Source organism: Aotus nancymaae, unplaced genomic scaffold (assembly GCF_030222135.1).
Source record: "Aotus nancymaae isolate 86718 unplaced genomic scaffold, 86718_ANA_hifiasm-v0.15.2.pri h1tg000004l, whole genome shotgun sequence".
NCBI lineage: Eukaryota > Metazoa > Chordata > Mammalia > Primates > Aotidae > Aotus > Aotus nancymaae.
The window spans coordinates 19,101,547-19,120,124 of NW_026988415.1; the positions used below are offsets into that span (position 1 = coordinate 19,101,547).

Genomic DNA, 18,578 nt, shown 5'->3' on the forward strand with positions numbered 1-18,578 from the left:
CCATTTGATTCCTGCCCCTCATCCCTCGGCCGGTGATCGAGGCCTGTCTGGTCCTGCAGCCTCTTCTGGTTAATGTTTGACAGTTCATTGTGGCTAATTATTTTAATTAGCTCTTAAAGTGGGAAGGAACAGTTAACCTTGGACTTCTCGATTTTGGCCTGGTGGGGCCTCAGATGGGAGGAGTGCTGGGGAGGTGGGGAGGTAGGAGCGGAAGTGAGGTCACCACCCCAGGGCCTGAACCACCACTGCTCAGCCCCAACAGCTGGTGGGCACGCCCACTGGGGACTCACCCCCTGCGAGCTGACCCCTGGCCTGAATGCCAGGTTGGAGGGAGGTGAAGGGAACACTTCTAGTTCTTCCCTTTGGGGAGACTTTGGCACTGAAAATGCCTGGGGAACACGTATGCCCAGCAAGAATGCCAATCTCTCCTTGCAGTTAGTGACACTGGGTTTTCCTGGTTATAAAGTGCTTTCTCAACCATTAATTCACATTCAGTGCATCCAGCACAGGAGCCGCGTAGGAGGAGCTCTCTGGAGTTCAGCGGAGATTATCAGGGAGAACTTCCTATCCCAGCCAGCCCGTGTGGGGAGGAGGCTCCCTTGCATGTGGTTGTTTCTGGGGCTGGGTTCAGAGCCTGGGATTTCTTGTTGGGGGCGGGGGACCATGAAGCAGGCTCCCACCCTCACCCAGGCTCCAGGCTCCCACCCTCACCCAGCCTCTTGCTGTGAGCCGAAGGAGTGGCTTGTTTGCAACTATGTCTGGCATTCCTCCTCCCTCTGCTGCACTGTTTGCTCGGTGGTTGCTCAGGAACTGGCGCCCACCCCTGGACAACCTAGGGGCCCCAAATCCACCCTCCCTCACCTCGTGCTAAGTGGTGACAGTCTCTTCTGTCTTCTCTGGTATATACTGGGATCTAATAAGGAGGGTGCTGTGGTCTGTCTGTAGGGGCCTGATTGATAGCATGTCCAAAATGCCCCTCATCCTGCAAAAATCAGGCCCTATGTCGCAGAGACCCAGGCAGACACAGGCTGATGTGTTTTCTTTCCTGGGGAAACCTCTGCTCTTCTGCTCTTAAGCTTGGCCTTCATCCTCTCCACATCCCCCACCCCCGCAATTTTCTCATCTTACCTCCAGTTTTTGTTTTTATGTTTTGAGTGGTGTTTTTTTTTTTTTTTTTAATTAAAGTTCTCACTTTGTCACCCAGGTTGGAGTGCAGTGGCACAGTCACAGCTCACTGTAATTCTGAACCCCTTACCTCCAGTTCTTAAAGCCTGGCTGTCTAGGCTAAAATCCCAGCATTGTTATTTACTAGCTATGTGATCCCAGTCAATTGTATGCCCCAGTTTCCTCATCTGTCCATGAGACCTACCTCATAATACTGCAGTGAGGATCAAATCCATGAATGAATACATATAAGCTGCTTATTAGAACAGCACGTGGCACACAGTAAGTGAGTGAGTGCGAGCCGGCCTTACGATATTGCCTAATGCAGCACCTAAAACTCAGATGCAACTCAGCAAACACTCGCTTAGGGCCAGTCCTAGTACCGGGCCCCAACAGAGTGGCAGTGAGGAAAACGCGGATGTGAGGAAGACACCACCTGCCTTCCCGGATTGTGTGTACCTTTTCGTGTGGGCTGGAGTCAGAGCAGGAGAATGGAGGGGGCCAGGGAGAGCGGATAAGCCATCTTTATAAATAATCATAATTTGAAGCCAGGATCAAATCCCTGAGCCAATGTGGGGGATCAAGCACCCTAGACTTGGAGGCTTCTCTTTGCTTTAAGACCCTGGCCAGATTCTGGTCTAGATGCACCTCCCCTCCTCCCACACAGAGTTTTGCCCTAGGATTTGGGTGAATGAGAGGGAAAGGGACACTTGTTTCTTGTTTCTTTTTTGAGATGGAGTCTCACTCTGTTGCCCAGGCTGGAGTGCAGTGGTGCGATCTCAGCTCACTGCAACCTCCACCTCCCAGGCCCAAGCAATTCTCCCTGCCTTAGCCTTCTGAGTAGCTGGGATTACAGGTGCCTGTAACCACCCCTGGCTAAATTTTTTTTTTTTTTTTGAGATGGAGTCTCACTCTGTCATCCAGGCTGGAGTGCAGTGGCGTGATCTGGGCTCACTCTGCCTCCCAGGTTCCAGTGATTCTCTTGCCTCAGCCTCCAAAGTAGCTGGGTGTGCCACCACATCCATCTAATTTTGTATTTTTAGTAGAGACGGGATTTCACCATGTTGGCCAGGCTGGTCTTGAGCTCCTGACCTCATGATCCACCCACTTCAGCTTACCAAAGTGCTGGGATTACAGGCATAAGCCATGACACCTGGCCTTCCCCGGCTAATTTTTATATATTTTATAGAGAGGGGATTTCACCATGTTGGCCAGGCTGATCTTGAATTCCTGACCTCAAGTGATCTGCCTGCCACGTCCTCCCAAAGTGCTGGGATTACAGGCGTGAGCCACCATGTCTGGCCGGGGCACTAGTTTCTGCATGAGCTGCAGATGGCAGTCTTGTAGGATGTCGTTTGTTGGGTTCTGGGGGAAGATGGCATTTCTTAGGGACACCCCCAAACATCCCTATAGCCCCCTGCAGTGGAAAGGCTCATGCCGGCCATGCCCACTGCGTCTCCTGGGATCCCCCACCAAGCTGGGAAAGGCCCTGGGCAGCCTTCTTCCCTCAGGGGTATAGGGCCTGACCCCAACCTGGGCTTGACATCTCTCCTGGATTTCTAAGCTGCAAAGAGGTTTCTGGCTTGTCTTCCAATTTATTGTCTTTGTGGTTCTCACACTGAAAACTACTTCTGCAGGGGAGAAAGGAAACTCCTGCAAGGTACCCAGAATCCCATAGGCACTTTCCTAGGGATCAGGGGCTTTTCTCATCAACACCAACCTGCCTGCAAACCTCTCTCTGGCCACTGAGCCTCGTGAGTCCTGTAATAGCAGTCTCGCTACTAATGCCCTGTAGCTCGGGCCCCAGTGCTGGTTGCCAAGAAACTGCTGGTCGGGGTGCTTATGAGGGTTCTGACCTCATAGGGGCTGCTGAGTTTCAATTCAACAGACATTTATTAACACCTACTGTGTGCCCAACCAATGCTAGGTTCCGTGCGGGAGATGAGAGAAGGAGGCGCTAGGGAAGAGATGACTAAGACACTGAAACAATCAGAGGCGAGGACAAGCAGCTGGGCCAGAGGCTGGTCAGGTGCTAATTGTGCTTGTTGGAGCAGAGGCCAACGGCCGGGACTGGAGGTCTGCAGCCACTGGAGGAGGGAGGGAAAGCTTTGTGAGGGATTTGGGCCTGGGCTAGACCTTGAAGGAGGGTGGAGGGGAAGCAAGGGGGAGATTTGGCGCAGCAGAAAAGGAAGAAAATACACCTTTCTCTCTATTCCCTGGCCACGGACTGACCTTCGAAGACTGGATGATTGTTTGGCAAATGCATGTCACATAAAAGACCAGGTCAGCGAGTGTGGGTAGCTCGGTGCAAACCCCCGTCTCCACTCCAGGAGATACAAAGTGTCTGGCCAGCCTGCCACCCAAGCTGAGGGGATTTCATTTTGAAACCCTTCCCTCACCACACACACACACACACACACACACACACACACACCCCTGGGGAGTGGGAGAGATGACTGGGAGACGTGGGGCACTAAAATGACGGGAAAACACACGCCACACGTGCTCACGGCAGTTGCAGGCTGGCTGGATCCCACCTTTCCTCAGGGTTCTGGGATTTCTCTGGAAGCCCAGAGCTTCATTCAGGTGGAGGAGAGAGATTTTCTTTTCTTCTTTTTTTTTTTTTTGAGACTGAGTTTTGCTCTTGTTGCCCAGGCTGGAGTGCAGAGACGCGATCTCGGCTCACTGCAACCTCCACCTCCCAGGTTCAAGCAATTCTCCTGCCTCAGCCTTCTGAGTAGCTGAGATTACAAGCGCCCACCACCATGCCTGGCTAATTTTTTGTACTTTTAGTAGAGACAGGGTTTCGCCATGTTGGCCAGGCTAGTTTCGAACTCCTGACCTCAGATGATCTGCCCGCCTCAGCATCCCAAAGTGCTGGGATTACAGGCATGAGCCACCGCGCCTGGCGAGAGAGATTTTCATAATTGTTCCCCACTCCACCATCTAGGAAGTGAAGAATTAGAGTTTCATGTGTTTCTGCCCATACCACTAAGGACTAGCCATATATTGCTTCCACTGATTCTGTGTCTCCCAAGGCTGGACATGGAGGAAACTTGGCCCTTGTTGGGTTTAATTGGATTAAAAACACCTGGATGTCCCCCTGCCACATACACACACTCATCATTTTCCGTCTGTCACTGTCCTGCCCCCTCCCCAGCACATTTCAACACCAAAGGGACATACCAGAGTGCCCTGACTTCTTGGTTGGGAAATCACATCCTAAGGTGAGTTTCTCAGCAAAGAGACCCCAGCCCGCTTCCAGGGTGTGGTGGAGGGTCAGGGAGCAGGGAAGGGTGTTTCACGAAGCAAGGTCTGCAAGGGAAAGTGCCAGAACATTTCTCAGAGGGGCTAACAAGAAGCAAGCTAAGCAGCTTGCCCAGGCTGAGCAAGCTTTCCCTTAAGTTGCCACCTTCTTCTTTTTTTTTGAGATGGAGCCTTGCTCTGTTGCCAGGCTGGAATGCAGTGGTGAGATCTTGGGTCACTGCAACCTCAGCCTCCCGGGTTCAAACAATTCTGCCTCAGCCTCCCAAGTAACTGGGATTACAGGCACCTTCCACCAAGCCCAGCTAAATTTTTTTGTATTTTTTTTTAAGACAGAGTCTCACTCTGTCCCCCAGGCTGCAGTGCTGTGGCGTGATCTCGACTTAATGCAACCTCTGCCTCCCAAGTTCAAGCGATTCTCCTGCCTCAGCCTCCCAAGTAGCTGGAACTACAGGCGCATGCCCCCACGCCCAGCTAATGTTTTGTATTTTCAGTAGAGATGGGGTTTCACCATGTTAGCCAGGATGGTCTCAATCTCCTGACCTCATGATCTGCTCTCCTTGGCCTCCCAAAGTGCTGGGATTACAGGAGTGAGCCGCTGCGCTCGGCCTTTTTCTGTATTTTTTAGTAGAAACGGGGTTTCACCATGTTGGCCAGGCTGGTCTGAAACCCCTGACCTCAGGTGATCCATCTGTCTTAGCCTCCCAAAGTACTGGGATCAGAGGCGTGAGCCACGACGACCAGCCAAGTTGCCAGCTTCTTGATGGGCCATTTTCTTGTCCCAGTGTGGGCACTTCCTGCTTCTCAGAACACCTGACTCTCCTGAAGCTTCCTTTCCTCTTCCAGTGTGACCCGATATCCTTCCTAATACATGCTATTGTCTAGAGGAGGAAGAGCACAGGCTCTCTACATTTATATGCCAGACTTACTGGCTGTGTGACTGTGGGCTAGTTACTTAACCACTCTGGGTGTCAGCACCCACCTCACAGGGTTGGAGTGAAGCTTCAGTGAGATGATGCATCTAAAGCACTCAGCAGAGTGCTTGGCATATAGTACCCACCCAGTAAGTGTTCACTGCTGTTGTTATTATTCCTGTGACAGTTATTGTGATTGTTGTCACCATTTCCTCTTCACACACACTTGACTTTGCCAGGCTCTAGGGACCAGCTACTTCTTTGGCAATGCTGATAGGGCATGCCACACCCATTTCTGAAAGTAAGAGGGAGATTTTCCAGGTTTTTCTGCTTTTTGTTGACTCCGCCATTGCACAGGATGTGGAGAGGATGTAGTAGGGGTGTGTGTGTGTGTGTGTGAGTGTGTGTGTGTGTGTGTGTAATATACTGAATGGCAGGCAGTGCTGTATGAAGAGCAAAACTGAAATCATTAATATTTGTATTAACATTGCCTTCTCTAGCCCTTCACCATTTTCATTTTGAGTATCATTCACTGCAGAAATAAGAGTAAGTTAGTTTCTTTGAGAGAAGGCCTAACGTACTCCTGGGATCTATTTAGCAATCATCAGATTGTTGTTATTACCCTACTGAGTGTAAAATTCTGGGAGCCAACTGGCTCTCCCCCTTCACTAGAATAGATGATGGGTCCATTCTGGGCCAATGCCCAGAGGCCTTGAGTTGAGGCTGGGGCACTGTCTTTGCCCAGAAGAGCTCCCAGGGGACTGGTGGCCATTCCCCTTCCAAAGGCCTCCCAGGGAGTAACTTGGAGGTTCCCTTTGCTATTGACTGGATTGTGTTTGCTTGAGGAGCCTGTGACCACCCGCTGGGACAGACAGCCTAGGATAAACTGGACCACCCCTGAGTAAAGCACTCCACTCCGTCCCTTGGTCCCCACCCCTCAGTTAGAACTGTTAGACTTTGGGGGATGGGAGGGTGGGCGATTATTCTTAACCTCCCGAAATTCCTGATGACCCGATAACAAGGAGGTACTTAGACATAGAATGAGGAGTTAATCTGTCTTTTTTCTATAATACCCCCTGAGGTTAACAGAGGCTAGTTCAGCTTCACTGATTCTGTGAGAATCTATGCACAGAAAATACCTGTCTCATTAGGTGACCACTTTCTTGGCGCCACATTGATCCTATGAAAAAACACAACAGGGCCAGCCCCCTCCTCAGAAGGATCTAAACCCAATTCTAGAGCTGTAGGAATATACGTGCATTTAGCCCCATAGCAGGTGGGAGCTGACGTGCCAACCAGCCTATGGCACTTAATATCTGTAAACTGGGTGATGATGGCTCCAATGGCTGTCTAGAGAAAGATCATTCTTCGCCTTCCTCAGCTTTATTGGGCAAGGCTTCCTGCAGGTGAGAAGGGAGATGGCCTTTTAAAAGAGGAAATAGATCATTGGCTGTGTTCTAGGGATATTCCAGGCTCAGTGGGACAATAGCATTGGCATGGGAGTGAGCAAGAGAGAAAAGAACATAAGCCCATTAAAGTCAGCACACTTGGCAGGGCGAGGTGGATCCCACCTGCAATCCCAGTACTTTGGGAGGCCAAGGTGGAAGGATCACTTGAGCCCAGGAGTTTAAGACCAGCCTGGGAAACATGGCAAAACTTTGTCTCTAGAAAAAATACAAAAATTAGCCACGTGTGCTGGTGTGCACCTGTAGGCTCAGCTCCTTGGGGGACTGAGGCAAGAAGATCTCTTGAGCCCAGGAAGTTGAGGCTGTAGTGAGTCATATTTGGGCTGCTGCACTTCAGTCTGCGTACAGAGTGGCTCCAAGGAATGTGTTTTCTAGGACAGCATGGGTGTTCTTGGTTCTTTTGTCTCCAGGGCTAATTCAGAGTAATGTTACATAGTATAGTTACATGGTAATGTTATGTAATAAAAAGTTATATAGTAATTTTACATAGTAAAGTTACGTAGTAATGTTATATAGTAAAAAGTTAGATAGCAATGTTAATAGTAAAGTTACATAGTAATGTTATGTAGTTAAAAAGTTATGTAGTAATATTACATAGTAAATTTGGATAGTAATTTTACACAGTAAAGTTACATAGTAATGTTGCATAGTAAAGTTAGATAGTAATGTTATATAGTAAAAATTTAGTCATGTTACATATAATAAATTTACATATAAAGTTACATAGTAATGTTATTTAGTAAAACGTTACATAGTAATGTTACATAGTAAAATTAGATAGCAATGTTATATAGTAAAAAGTTACATAGTAATATTACATAGTAAGGTTATGTAGTGGAGTTACATAGTAATGTCACATGAAAATTTACATAGCGGGCCAGGTGCGGTGGCTCACGCCTGTAATCCCAGCACTTTGGGAGGCCAAGGCGGGTGGATCACGAGGTCAAGAGATCGAGACCATCCTGGTCAACATGGTGAAACCCCGTCTCTACTAAAAATACAAAAAATTAGCTGGGCATGGTGGCGCGTGCCTGTAATCCCAGCTACTCAGGAGGCTGAGGCAGGAGAATTGCCTGAACCCAGGAGGCGGAGGTTGCGGTGAGCCGAGATCGCGCCATTGCACTCCAGCCTGGGTAACAAGAGCGAAACTTTGTCTCAAAAAAAAAAAAAAAAAAGAAAAAGAAAATTTGCATAGCAATAATAATAATGTTACATAGTAAAAATTAGTAATAATTTTCCATAGTAATGTTACATGGAGAAATTATATAGTGTTTGCTGTTATTTCATCTAATGTGGGGACCTTTTTTCTTTTGATTTAACAGCTTTATCAAGGTAATATTGATGTGCCACAATAAACAGCACGTATTTCCAAGCATACAATTTGATAACATTTGACATATGTATACCTGTGAAACCATAAGCACAATCGAGAGTGAACATATGCTTCACTCCTGGAAGGTTTCCTTGTGCCCCTTTGCGATCCCTCCCTCCCATCCTGAGACAACCGCTGCTCTACTTTCTGTCACTGTAGGTTAGTTTGCATTTTTCAAAGTTTTATATAATTGGAAGCATATAGCATGTACTCTTTTTCTGGCCTGGCTTCTCTCACTCAGCATTATGTATTTTAAGATGTATCATGTTGTTGTATACATCAGTATTTCACTCCTTTTTATTGTTAAGTAGCATTCCATTGTATGGATAGATCATACATTGCTTATCCATTCGTCAGTTGACGGATGTTTGGTGTCTTTTCTAGCTTTTAGCTATTACAAACAAAGCTGCTATGAACGTCTGTACACAAACCTTTTTTGTGGCTATATATTTCCCTTTCTCTTGGTTAAATACTTAGGGGTAGAGTAACAACATCATACAGTAGTGTAGGTTCAACTTTTAAAAAGCTGTCCAGCTGTTTTTCAAAGTAGCTGAACCATTTTACATTCCTACCAGCAGGGTATGAGAGTCCCAGTTGTTCTACATCCTCACCAACACTTGATATGGGCAGTCTTTTTCTTTTAGCCATTCTAATAGATGTGCAGTGGTATCTCATTGGGATTTTAATTTGTATTTCCCTGATGACTGATGATGCTGAACATCTTTTCATATAGTTGCTGTCCATAAGTCTTCTTTGTTGAGGTGTCTGTTCAAATCTTTTGCCTGTTTTTTAAACTGAGTTGTTTGTTTTCTTGTAGTTTGAGAGTTCTTTATATTTTTTGGATACAAGACCTTCATCAGATACATGATTTGTAAATACTGTCTCATAGTCTGTGGCTTCTTTTCATCCTTTTCAGTGTCTTCTGACTTCAGCAAACATTTTTAATTTTTATGAAAGTGCAACTTTTCAATTTTTCTTTTTATGGATACAGTTTTGGTGTGGTATTTAAGAACTCAAAAAATACAGTTTTGATGCTGTATTTAAGAACTCTTCCCCTAGCCTTAGGTCACAAATATTTTGGTTCATACTTCCTTTGATAGGTTTTATAATATTAGGTGTTATATTTTAGTGTATGGTCTGCTTTGAGTTAATTTTTCTGTATGTTGAGTGGTATGGATCCAAATTCTTTTCCTTCCTTCCTTCCTTTCTTCCTTCTTTCCTTCCTCCCTCCTTCCCTCCCTCCTTTCCTTCCTTCTTTTTTCCTTCCTTCCTTCCTCTCCTTCCTCTCCTTCCTTTCTTCCTTCCTTCATTCTCTCTCTCTTTCTCTTTCTGTCTTTCTTCTTTTTTGATGGGGTCTTCCTCTGTTGCCCAGGGCAGAATGCGGTGGCATGATTATGTTTCACGCAGTCTTGACCTCCTGGGCTCAAGTGATCCTACCACCTTAGCCTTCCAAGTAGCTAGGACCACAGGAGTGTGCCACCATGCCTGGGTAATTTAATTTTTTTTTTTTTTTTTTTGTAGAAATAGGTTCTCACTATGTTGCCCAGACTGATCTTGAACTCCTGGCCTCAAGCTATCCTCCCAACTCAGCCTCCTACAGTGCTGGGATTACAGGTGTGAGCCACTGCACCTACCCTTTCTTTTCTTTTTGCATATGAATATCTAATTATTCTGGCACTATTTGTTGAAAAGCTATCATGAGTCTACTACCAATGTCTATATGTGGGCACATTTCTGGACTCTGTGTCAATTCCATTGATTGGTCTACTTATTTCTCTTTACATTAATACCAACTGTTTTGATTACTGTAGCTTTATAATCATTCTTGAAATCAGGTAGTATTAGCCTTTCAACTTTGCTCTTTTTCGAAGTTGTTTTTGGCTAAGGTCCTTTGCAATTTCATATGATTTTTATGATTGACTTTTCCATAACATTTTCTTTAATATTTGCATTTATACCACTTGCATTAATTTTTGTTGTAACAAATATGTTTGGCCTTGTTTTGTATTTCTATTTTATTTTATTTTACTTTATTTTTGAGACCTGTCACCCAGGCTGGAGTGCCAGTGGCATGTTCTTAGCTCACTGCAACTTCCACCTCCTGGGTTCAAGCAATTCTCCTGCCTCAGCCTCCTAAGTAGCTGGAATTACAGGCGTGTACCACCACACCCAGCTAATTCTTTTTTTTTTTTTTTTTTTTGTATTTTTAGTAGAGATGGGGTTTCACCATGTTGGCCAGGTTGGTCTCGAACTCCTTACCTCAAATGATCCACCCACCTTGGCCTCCCTAAGTGCTGGAATTAATTACAGGCATGAGCCACCATGCCCAGTCTGGCCTTGTTTTTTAAATCTCATTTTATAATCATGTTGGTCCCTTATATTACCATTATTTTAGATGATGCTTATCTTTAAATTGATGTTCTCAGGCTAAAAAGGAATAAATCCATGACTATCTGCCTCATACATCATTTTATAGATGCCAGTTATATTCCTCTTTAGCCTTATCTGTCCAGAAAACAAAAGGCTTCTTTAAATAAAAGTTTTTTTTTCTCATATAGTTATCCTCATACCCCTCTTCTCTTGAATCATTTTAGTTCTTAGACCTAATCCTGCATGAAGTCTTTCCTGAGGGTTCAGTGATCAACCAGCATCACCAGGGTGGAAACATTGTGGTTTTGTACAAAGAGAGAATGCTTAAATGACCTGATCATCAACTGCGTTCTCAATGCCACTTGGAATAAATGACTCTAGCTAGTACATGTTGCCTCTAACAGAGGCTTGCGGCAAGAGAGAAAAAGTAACATTGAAGCCTTGGAGACATTGGCCAAACTCTATACCTACCTTATCCCTAGTCTGCAGCTGTAAGATCTGTCAAGACCTGTGGTCTCATTTCTTTTTCTTTTTCTTTCTTTTTTTTTTTGAGACAGAGTCTTGCTCTGTCACCCAGGCTGGAGTGCAATGGCATGATCTCGGCTCACTGCAATCTCTGCCTCCCAGGTTCAAGCAATTCTCCTGCCTCAGCCTCCTGAGCAGCTAGGACTACAGGCACGTGCCACCATACCTGGCTAATTTTTGTATTTTTAGTAGAGATGGGGTTTCACTGTGTTAGCCAGGATGGTCTCGATCTCCTGACCTCTTGATCTGCCTGCCTTGGTCTCCCAAAGTGCTGAGATTACAGGCATGAGCCACCATGCCTGGCCTGTGGTCTCATTTCTAGAGATCTCACTCTTGTTGAGAATTTACATGGACTTCATTCATCAATGCCCAAACCTGTGTTAGTCAGAAGAAGATGAAATGGGCTTTGATCCCATGGATTTTACTGCCTGTTGGGGAAACAAGAGATACACATGAAATAATTAAAGGGCAATTCAAGACCCTGTGGGATTAATAAATCTTGTAGTAGAATTTAAGAGTCATGGGGGTTTAGAGAACAGGGCTCCATGGGTGCAGGCCATAATTATGAGGGTACAACCAGCTCCATGGGGTTAGGCGACTTAGTTGGGACCTTGCTTGATAGGCACTATTTAATTAGCCAAAAAGGAGCAGCGAAGGCATGGCAGGCCAGAGAAACTCTGTGAATGAGCCTGGAATGTTCCCTCAGGGGACCATGAGGAGACCACTGGGCTTGAAGCCCAGGCTTAAGTTGGGAAATCATGGGAAACAAGCTTGAGTAGGTAGGGTGGGGTCAGACTGTGAAGGACCTTTGGAAACTGAGCAGATGAGTTTGGACCGTAAGGCTCTGCCGAGTCCGGCTGGTGTGGCCACAGCCATAGATGTCAGTGTGTGCCCTGGAGTAGGAGTTGGCGCCAGCTCAGAAGCTGAGGGAGGAGATAGGCAGAGGCTGGGCCAAGACTGGAACTTGATCTTCCTCACTCCCAGTCAAGTGCGCTTTCTGCTGCACCAGGCCTAGTTTTTCGCTTTCCGAAGGATTTTCATTCACTCCATATAGCTTTCTAACAGAACCCACAGGCATGGGGTATAGATGATGAAGACCAGCTCACTCCACAGCTACTGGGGTGGTGGGAGGTAGAACCACCGAAAAACACCCTCTAGCTCACCTGCAGGTTGGCCCCTCCAGGTGACCACTTGCCCTGGAGTCCCTTCTCAGGCTAAAACATGTTCATTCCAGATGGCTCTCGTTAAATGAAAATGTATTAAGGGCCAGGTAGTGGCTCATGCCTGTAATCCTAGCACTTTGGGAGGCCAAGGCGGGTGGATCACTTGAGGTCAGGAGTTATAGACCAGACTGGCCAACATGGCAAAGCCCTGTCTCTAGTAAAATCACAAAATTAGCTGGGCGTGGTGGTGCACACCTGTAATCCAGATACTTAGGAGGCTGAGACATGAGAATCGTTTGAACCCAGGAGGTGGAGGTTGCAGAGAGCCAAGACTGCACCACTGCACTCCAGCCTGGGCAACAGAGTGAAACTCTGTCTACAAAAAAAAAAAAGAAAAGAAAAGAAAGAAAAGAAAAAATGTATTAAGGAGAGAGATGACGCTTAACCCAATATCAGCTATTAACACTAAATGGTTTATGATTTTTTTTTTCTGGTAGGCAAATTTGTTCCCAGGGAGATGAGAGCGTGGCTTAAAAGTTTTTTTTTTTTAATTTTTTTTTTTAAAGATAAAGAGACAGGGTTTCACCATGTCGGCCAGGCTGATCTCAAACTCCTGACCTCAAGTGATCCACCCGCCTCGGCCCCCCAAAGTGCTGGGATTACAGGCGTGAGCCACCGCACCCGGCCGTTTGTTTGTTTTTTGAGACGAAGTCTTGCTCTGTCGCCCAGGCTGGAGTGCAGTGGCATGATCTCGGCTCACTGCAACCTCCGCCTCCATGGTTCAAGCGATTTTCCTGCCTCAGCCTCTGGAGTACCTGGGATTACAGGCACCCGCCACCACACTCAGCTAATTTTTGTATTTTTAGTAGAGACAGGGTTTTGCCATGTTAACCAGGCTGGTCTCGAACTCCTGACCTCAGGTGATCTGCCCACCTCGGCCTCCCAAAGTGTTGGGATTACGGGTGTGAGCCACCGCACCTGGCTGGCCTGAAAGTTTTGATAGAGGGAAGAAGTGTGGAGCCCTGATGGCTACTACAATCAGTAAGCCTGCTTGGAGCTCTGGATAGCATGAAATCTCTAGGGAGGGAGGCCTGAGGCTTCGAGAGCCCTGTGACGTGGCATGCCTGTGGTTACATAGCCCATTAATGGCAAAATTGACTTAGCAGAGTTTTTCCAAACTTTCCCACCCAACTGCTCCCAGACCACTGAAAATTGTATTCTAGAGACCTAGAAGGACATAGTCTTTTAACATTTCTTGGAAGTATGGCTTATGATCTTAACTGTGAATGTTGCAATCTACTTGCCTTGAGTACATTTTAAGTGATTTATCAGTAAACAAAATGGAGGCCCCTGGAAGATGAGCTGGGTCTGGACTATGGCTTTGACGCCTAGTCCGGGGCTTGGTCAGCTTTGGCATGCAGGCCCTGTCTCTGTAGGACCTGCCTACAGCTGGGTCAGAGGTTGAATTTTCAGAATTTTAGCCTCAAGTGCTGGAAGGGAAATCTGTCACCCTCAGCATCTTCATTTGCGTGCCGCCTCCATCCCTGTCTACCTTCATGACTCAAACACATTAGATGGAAAAAATCTAGGCCCTTCTGTCCTAGGGGATAATCTTTTGGCTTACTCAGTGGTTAGCTCTGGCCTCATCCTAGCCTTTGGGTGGGTGCACAGATCCCGGGGTAGGAGGGACACAGACAGCTTGGGACCCATGAGGCTCAGAAGCCTGGCTGTGGATTGGCCAAGATTGTGCCCCAAGACCCCCCAGCCTCATCTCCTCCATCACAGCCAGCCTTCAGCCCCTCATTCAGCCCCACCTTTAGCTTAGAGTGTTTACAGTGCTCTCCAGTAAAAAATAAATAAATAAATATATATATATATATATATCTGCCTGGACTCGCAGTGCCTTCCAGCCTAGAGCTACCCTCCACCCTCCCTCTTCTCAGGGTGGCTAAGGACAAAAGAGCCATGGAGTCACTCCAGGCCAAAGTTAGCTTCCTTAGCAGCACCGGTGTCTCATTCCTGTCTCCATAGCCTGCAGATAGAGAAGGTACAATTTTCAAAGAACGCATGCCTCCTCCAGCTTGAGCAAGCTGCAGAAAGCACCATGAATATTCAGGTTTCGCTCTGGCAGGCAGGGCCCCAGGCGCTGCGGGCCTGTGCCAGGCAGCAAGCCTTCGTCCACACCCCCCTGCCTGCCTGTGGCTCAGGGGGGCTCCGGGCTGCGGGAGCCTGCAGTGACGAAAGAGCAGGTAGGGCCCTGGGCGGGCTGTCTGGGCCAGGCAGGGCGGGGGCAGCCGGCTGGGTGAGGCCCAGATTCCCCAGGCTGATAAGGCAGCCTGTAAACACCCGGCAAGGGGAGGGGGCAGAGGGCAGGCGACCAGATGGCAGGAGAGGGGGGAAACCGGAGCCCGGGCCTAGCTGCAGGAAGTGGGTCTCGATGTGGAAACATCCTGTCCAGTGGGGGCCAGGCTCATGGCCATCAAGGATCGCTCCCTCCACCACGAAGGCAAGCTCAGCGCAAGGTGGGGCTGCTGGCCTGGGCGCCAGGCCAAGAACCTAGTTCCTGACATCTCCAAAGGACATGATCAATGGGTCTCTATTATGGGTTGCTCTATCACCCAGTAATGCTGAGGTGAAATCAGAATCCAGCTGCCCCTCATGGAGAGAGTCAGCAGAAGGACTGTCTGAGAGAATTTGACTCTCATGGGAAAATCTTCATCATCACTATCGGTGAGGAGCATCGATTCGAACACTTAATTGTGTCAAAGGCCTCCTGCAGCACCCAAAGGAGGGCCACATGTCTGACACTCCATTCTATTCTGCCTTGCAGTGCTTCCTTCCTTCCTTCCTTCCTTGCTTTCTTTTTTCTTTCTTTCTTTCCTTCTTTCTTTTCTTTCTTTCTTTTCTTTTTCTTTCTTTCTTTCTCTTTCTTTCTTTCTTTTTCTTTCTTTCTTTCCTTCTTTCTTCTTTTCTTTCTTTCTCTCTCTCTCTTTCTTTCTTTTTTAGATGGAGTTTCATTATTGTTGCCCAGGCTGGAGTGCAATGGTGCAATCTCAGCTTACCGTAACCTCCGCCTCCTGGGTTCAAGCGATTCTCTTGCCTCAGCCTCCCAAGTAGCTGGGATTACAGATATGTGCCACCATGCCTGGCTAATTTTGTATTTTTAGTAGAGATGGGGTTTCTCTATGTTGGTCAGGCTGATCTCTAACTCCCGACCTCAGGTGATCCACCCACCTTGGTCTCCCAAAGCTCTTGGATTACAGGTGTGAGCCACCGCAGCCAGCTGCAATTTTTTTTTCTCTTTTTTAGTAGAGACTGGGTCTCACTTTGTTGTCCAGGCTGGTCTCGAACCTCTGGCCTCAAGCCATTCTCCTGCCTTGGCCTCCCAAAGTGCCAGAATTATAGGCGTGAGCCACCATAGCTGGTCCCCTGCAGTGCTTTCTTTTTTTTTTTTTTTTTTGAGACGGAGTCTCGCTCTTGTTACCCAGGCTGGAGTGCAATGGCGCGATCTCGGCTCACCGCAACCTCCGCCTCCTGGGTTCAGGCAATTCTCCTGCCTCAGCCTCCTGAGTAGCTGGGATTACAGGCACGCGCCACCGTGCCCAGCTAATTTTTTTGTATTAATAGAGACGGGGTTTCACAATGTTGACCAGGATGGTCTCGATCTCTCGACCTCGTGATCCACCCGCCTCGGCCTCCCAAAGTGCTGGGATTACAGGCGTGAGCCACCGCGCCCAGCCAGTGCTTTCTAATTAGAACCTCAGAGGTTCAGAGCTGGCTGAGCCTTTAGCAGAAGATTACCAGACTTGCCCACTTCACTTTACAGATGGGGAAACTGGGATCCAGAGGGGGCAGGGACTTGGCCACATTAATGGCAGACCTGGAACTAAAGTCCTTGGGAAAGCAGCTTCATAAGGTTGGACCTGCCATGTATACTCAGTGACCCTATATTTACCCTTGCTTAGGATTATAGGGAAGTGGGGGCGAGGAGGAAACAGCCTTGAAGCCATCCACCAGAAGACCTTACCTTGTGCATGGCCTTCAGTGGGCCGCTGCCCCTCTCTGGACCTCAGTTAAAAAACAAGACTACTGATTTATTAGACATAGTTCAAATACCATAAACTCAACCCCCTTGAAGCGTACACTTCAGTAGTTTTTATTCTATTCACAGAGTTGTACATCCATCACCAGAATCCATTTTAGAACATTTTCATCACCCCCAGGCAGGGCGCGGTGGTGGCTCATGCCTGTAATCCCAGCACTTTGGGAGGCCGAGGCGGGTGGATCACTTGAGGCTAGGAGTTTGAGACCAGCCTGGCCAGCATGGTGAAACCCTGTCTCGACTAAAAACACAAAAAATGAGCCTGGTGTGGTGGCATGCACCTGTAGTCCCAGCTACTTAGGAGGCTGAGACACGAGAATCACTTGAACCCGGGGGGTGGTGGCAGAGGTTACTGTGAGCTAAAATCACGCCGCTGCACTCCAGCCTGGGTGACAGAGTGAGACTCTGTCTCAAAAAAAGAAAGAAAAAGAAGAAATAAAGAAAGAAAAGAAAGAAAGGAAGGAAGGAAAGGAAGGAAGGAAAAGAAAAAAAGAAAGAAAGAAAGCAACAACACATTTTCATTACCCCCAAAGAAATCCCATACCCATTAGCATTCACTCCCCATTTTCTCCCAGCCCTTGGGCCTCAATTTTGAAGAGATACTTGCTGCAGGCATGTTTTGAAGGGACGGGGAACCCAGCAATGCTGTTTAGGCTACTGAGCTTACTGGGAGATTTGATACAAAGAGACTCTACCACAGAGAATAGGGTGGGCCCCGTGATCAGTCCCCTGGCCCTGGGCCTGGCACCTATGAGGTGTTCAAGGCTGACTTTCCATAAATATTTGAATAAACATGTGAACCAACACCCCAAGATAAGAGCCCAGACCTACATGATGCATAAGTCAAGAGCAAGTGTATATTTATGGGGCAGGGACCATGCTGTGGCTACTTCAGGTCTGGGGCCAGGAACTCTCTGGAAACAGCAGAGCTCTGAGCTATAGGAAGAGTCAGCTTCCACATCATCAGAGCTGGAAGGCCCCCCCTCCACAATACCCCTTCTCCGCAGCTGGCCACAGGAGCCCAAATAGTCACCATTTTGGTGCAGACTGGACCCAGGAAGTTAGAATTGACTTACTTGATGGAGCTTGGGTTGGGCATGGGTTACAAGCCTGGGAAGCCTTTGTTGGAGGGGCCTCACAGGGGCTCTGAGGCTTCGAAGCTGAGAGCTGTGAGCCAGCCTTGAGATCCTAGCAGATGGTTGCTAGCATGGATAGAGGGAAAAGCAGGGACTTCAAGATCAAGGTCACACCAGCCCTGGTTTGAGTTCTGCCTCCATTTGGCAGTGGTGGCCTTGATCATGTTACCTAATATTCTCTGAGCCTCACTTTGACTGTTTTTCAAATGGAACTATTAAAACAGAGTTATTACCAAAACAGATTTCACTGAAAACAAAGTCCATTGTGTGTAGTAGTTGGAAATAAAGCTGAATTCAAACCCCGGCTCTGCCACTCACTGGCTCCTTTGCAGGGACAGTGTAGTGTAAGACTGAAAGGAGGTAACTCACATCCAGTGCCTGATGCTCCAGCAATCCCACAGCCCGCACCCCAGAACTACACATCCCTGCCGCCTTCCCTGCACTCTGTCCTGGCACCTTGTCATTTTTACTGTTTGGCCCTCCCTTTCCTGACGCGGGGGAAGCAACTTGAAGTGATATCAGAGGGCGCAGAAGAAAATCTTGCCCCCCGCCAAAAAAAAAGAAAATCTTGCCCACACTTACACAGGCACCCACACCCCTCCGCCCCTCCCCCAACAGGCCATGGCCGAGGCTACAGTGGCCACACCCGCCATGCTGGGCCCACCAGCGGCTCAGATCACTGCCAACCCCACTAGTGCTCACCCTGAGCTGGCATCAACCTCAAGTGCTTCCACCCCCTCCACCCAAACACGTGCCACTAACTTTGAGCCAGGCTTGTAACCAAACCCTGGCCCTGGGTTTGTGCTGCAGATGTAGGGAGGGGCTGGCAGAAGCCCAGGTGCACATCCAGATGTTGTCTCTAAGGCTTCCTTGGCATTCTCCCTACCAGCTGTGAAGCCGTATTCACTCCAGCTTGCAGGAGTGGGCAAGCAGGCATACCCCTCGGGCAGCGGGGCCCTATCTTGGGGGAACTGGTTCCTCTTTGTCATAGGGGGACATAGAGGGAGAGGGAACAGGGAAAAGTGGGACCCTGATCTCTCTTTTTTTTGAGATGGAGCCTTACTCTGTCGCCTGGGCTGGAGTGCAGAGGCGTCATCTTGGC

The 18,578-nt window shown here is 47.8% G+C and overlaps 1 protein-coding gene across 2 annotated transcripts in view; it reads left to right on the forward strand.

Annotated features, from left to right (window-relative positions):
* The window catches only part of ELF4 (E74 like ETS transcription factor 4), a 52,070-nt gene that overhangs the window by 1,388 nt on the left and 32,104 nt on the right, over positions 1–18,578 (forward strand). The window lies entirely within an intron of this gene.